The sequence below is a fragment of the Danio aesculapii genome, chromosome 15 (genome assembly GCF_903798145.1).
Source record: "Danio aesculapii chromosome 15, fDanAes4.1, whole genome shotgun sequence".
Classification (NCBI taxonomy): Eukaryota; Metazoa; Chordata; class Actinopteri; order Cypriniformes; family Danionidae; genus Danio; species Danio aesculapii.
In genome coordinates this window covers 37,300,971-37,305,276 of record NC_079449.1, presented here as the reverse complement: position 1 = coordinate 37,305,276, position 4,306 = coordinate 37,300,971, and the positions used below count along the sequence as shown (strand labels likewise).

At 59.3% G+C, this 4,306-nt stretch overlaps 1 long non-coding RNA gene across 1 annotated transcript; it reads right to left on the bottom strand.

Moving 5' to 3' along the window:
* Positions 1-1,010: 1,010 nt before the first annotated feature.
* LOC130242093 (uncharacterized) lies at positions 1,011-1,285 on the bottom strand. Its single transcript, XR_008838937.1, has 2 exons — positions 1,200-1,285; positions 1,011-1,121 (listed from the first exon to the last, which is right to left on the bottom strand). It is a non-coding gene; the product is annotated as an uncharacterized LOC130242093 (long non-coding RNA).
* Between the last annotated feature and the right edge of the window lie 3,021 nt (positions 1,286-4,306).

Below are 4,306 nucleotides of genomic sequence, written 5' to 3'. Positions count from 1 at the left end.
AAACAAATCTACTTTTAAACGTTCTGTCTCTCGAGCATCCGCCTGGTGTTTGTAGCTTTAGCCTGCTAGCACCGCTGGTCAGCTAAAGCTACCGACCTCTTTCATTCACTTATTTTCTCACTTACTGGCTTTGCTCTTCACCTTGTACAATGTCGCTTGCGTGTCTGTCCTTGAGTGCAGGAGAAGCATCGATGGAGGCGCTTGAGCTGGAAGCAGTGGAGTCCCAGATTCGCTCGCTGGAGACGAAGCGAGAGGGGCTTAGGGCTATGCTCTTAACCCGTACTCGCTCGTCTGAGGTAAGTGTTCGATACAACGACAATCCTCCTGCTTCCTCAACCCCGTGTGCTTCTCTGTCCAGGCCCAGCGCACCAAGGACGTGGTTCACCCAGGCGTCGTTTACACCGACACCCGGCTACCACGGCCCCTGGGTGCAGCCGCATAAGGTGCTTACCAGGTCCTGGGGCAGAACGTCCCCTCCCCAGGTGTGAGAGATCCCCACGGAGAACCGCTTCGCCCCTCTCCGCAAGACGGGTCACGATGTGGCCATCATTGGCGACTCAATCGTGCGCCACGTCCGCTCCGCTTCCTCACAGAAGTTAACCCCCGCTTTTGGGCAGCCCTCTTCCGACCTCTTTATGCAGCCCAAAGGACCGAGCCGTCCCGGGAGACACCTGCAAATACCCAGAGTTGGACCATGGGCCATATGGCCGTTCAACGCCGGCGCAGACCTGGACAGTCTCGTCCAGCCTGGCACCTCTTTGTGTTTAAAAAGGGATCATTTGTCCCGATGGGCTTTCAACCAAGGCTGAACCTGGACGCGGGCGTCCCACGCGACACTTTTACCACAGGAGACAGGGATCATTTGTCCCAATTGGGGCTTAGCAAAGGCTGAACCTGGACGCGGGCGTCCCACGCGACACTTCTAACAGAGGAGATAGGGATCATTTGTCCCATTCGAAGCTATGTTTTATCACACAGATAGAGGAATAATAAAGACACTGAACACCATATGACCTTTATTGTTCAATTTTTATTTAGGAAGATTCAGAGTCTTCGGTTGCTTCGAGGGGGCGTTTCCCCTTCGAAGGCGGCCATGGCAGCGTCCTCCTGCTAGTTCCCTCCTGAAAAAGAGAAAAGGCCAGTTACCTAACACCACACGTCCCTCTGTTGAGGTCCATGCCAAAAAGGAACTGATTTACCATGGGTGACCCGGGACTCTCTGCCCTCTGGCGCCCCTTCCTTGAGTGGCGTTCTCTGCCCGCTGCCTCCTCCTCCTCCTCCTCCTCCTCCTCCTCCTCCTCCTCCACCAAGGCCCTCTCGAAGAGTCTGCGGTGCTCACGTGCTTGGAGAGGGCCTAGGTGAAGCGCGTAGAACTTGTCTGAGGTTGAGGTATCGTGGCACATGAATTGGGCCACCTTCCTGCGATCCTCGGAAGAATGTGAATTCTTTGCCTGCGTCAGAGACAGACAGAGACTTTTTGTGGTCAAAGCCGCTGGCAGTCATGGGGGTCAGCGGGGGGGCACTGGCATAGATACTCACGTGGGTCGCGATGGCAGTTCGGACGTCAGTGAAGGTGGGCTTGCCGGGAAGCCCCATGCTGGTCCATGCAGATTGAAAATATTTGTTCAGGGTTCGACAGGGACTGGATCTGGAAGTAAAAAAAAAATAGGAGGCCTGGCTCCCCCCGGGGAGGCTAGCCCGCAGCTGCAAGAACCTCCTGAACCAGCTGTATTCTTCCTTGTTGAGAGACAGCTGAGCCGCGCCGAAGGCTCGGTTTGTCTTATGCGTGGTGATCTGGGAAAAACAGAGAAGATGAGTGAGCCCTACCCCTGGTGGCCCCCACATGCAACGTTCCACTCACGTTTATGACATAGGCGGACTCGTCCGGGCTTCTGGAAGCCTCTTGGACCTCCTGGATGGTCAGGTTCTGGAAGACCCCACAGCGATGGCCCGTGATGCAGGTCAGGTAGCCGGTCAGGTAGCCGTAGAAGCGCCACTGCTGCCTGGTGTCTGGGCTGGACTCGAGGCCGTCTGACGGAGGGAAGTTAGGCGTTAGACTTTTCCAACAAACCATGTTACACCACCAACGGTTTAAACTTAGCGATAGCCGCTGGTGCCCCAAGGCAAAAAGATAATGTCTGCTCCGGGGCGCCAGCGGCTCTCGGTCAAACCAAGCCACATCAGCGTACCCACCCCTTAACCCCCATTCGGGGGTTAAGGGGTGGGTACGCTGACGTGGCTCGGTTTGGCCGAGAGCCGCTGGCGCCCCGGAGCAGACATTATCTTTTTGCCTTGGGGCACCGAGCCACATCAGCGTACCCACCCCTTAACCCCCATTCGGGGGTTAAGGGGTGGGTACGCTGACGTGGCTCGGTTTGGCCGAGAGCCGCTGGCGCCCCGGAGCAGACATTATCTTTTTGCCTTGGGGCACCGAGCCACGTCAGCGTACCCACCCCTTAACCCCCATTCGGGGGTTAAGGGGTGGGTACGCTGACGTGGCTCGGTTTGACCGAGAGCCGTTGGTGCCCTGGAGCAGAAGAGGGAAGAACGGAGAGAAGGTCAGCGTTTCCACCGCCACTGGTGGAAACGCAGACCGGCGGGGACCAAACACTCACCTAGAAGGGCAGGTATTTTTCTCCCAGCCGTCCGATGACAGCGTAGCAGGGTGGCTTTGGAGATGAGTCTGCCTTCTTTGGCCTGCTTGGTCCTAACCTCGTGTACCACGACGCGGCGGCGTATGCCGCGAATGAGAGCTCGAAGCTCCCTGCGAATCAGCACCAGGGTGGTACTGGAGAGGCGGCAGGAGGCCGGCGGGGTTTCGGAGAGATAATCCAGGAACTGCGCCACGTTCTTCAGGTAGTGCTGCCTCGTGGGCTCGGCCATGCCCGTTTGGCCTAGCAGGGCAGACCAGGCTCGGATGCGCGCCGGTTGGTTGAGGAAGGACAAGGTTTCTGGGTCCGCGTGGCCTGTCGCCATGAAGCCTAGGAAGGCCTTGACCCTCGCCAGTTTGGAGGCCACGTTATTCCGCAGACGGGCGGTGGGCTCGCTCCCCAATTGGAAACCCTCGAACTCTGCCAAAAGCAAGTCTGCAGAACGGGGGCGAAAGTCAAAAGTCAGCCTAGACGACATACACCCACCACCAGCCCAACAGAGAAGTGCCATAACCATACTCAACTCAAGGCGCGGGCGTGGTCCGGGTACGGGTACTTTGTTGGATCGTAGGCTTCCACAGGCCCGGAGGCCGCCCGGAGACCTCGGGCCGCCCCTCGCCCGGGGGCCGGCCCTCGCCCGGGGGCGGGGTCGGGGGATGGTGCCGGCGGGGCAGGACACGACCTTGCCCGCCTGCTCTTCCTCCCCTCTTCCCCCCTCCTCAACTCTCGATAGCGGCGGGCGAATTGGAGCTGGGCGGACCTCACCTTGTCCACCTGCTTGCGGAGCTCTGAGAGCTGGGCCTGTATGCGCTCCGTTGCGAGCCTGCAGCGGGGGTCGGCGCAGGGACGCTCGGCTTCCGGGCCGTCTGGTTCCCGTTCCTCCTCGGAGGACGACGCCAGCCGAGACACCACGGGTACCGTCGGTTGAGTGGACCGCAACCACCGCAACTCTCGAGCCACTTTCCGACGCCTCGCTCGGCCCATAGCCTCCTTCCTGGCCGAGACGGAGAGCTCGGCGTGCTGCTTCAGGTGTCTGTCTAGGCGGGCCGGCGTCCTCCGGCAGCCGGGCACCGGGCACGCCGTCTTCCGCATGTCCACGCGCCCAGCGGCGAGCGCCAGCAAAAGCCTCTTCTCGTCCGCGTTCGACACCTTGTGAACCGCAGACAGGTGTGGCGAGAGGCGGCTGTAGACGTTGAAGCAGAGCGCACATTCGGCCATGACCGTCCAAGACCAAGGCTGGAGGGAGAGAGACCCACATGCCGCGTGGAGCGGTTTAAAAGATGGCGGACGAAGCGTCCGCTTCCGCGTCAGCGACGCTGGTTCCCCCTCCCCCTCTTAAAGGGGAAGGACCGATACCTACGAGATCCCTTTGATCCAACTTGTATGGAAGCAGTTGTTACGACTTTTGGTGGATTTTTGTCCCAGGAACAACGCACCATTTCAGGCAGCCTCACCGTGCCAGCAGCGGGGACTTTCGCTGCTTTTTGATTTATTCCCCTTTTCCCACACAAAGGGATGGGCATGAGCCCCGCCGAACACGCACCGTTTTGGGCAGCTTGTACTGCGCCAGCCCGCAGGGGGCTTTTTTGCATAAAGCTTTTTATAGTTCCCTTCTCTGCCCCCACAAAGGGATGGCATGAGCCCGGCCAAACACG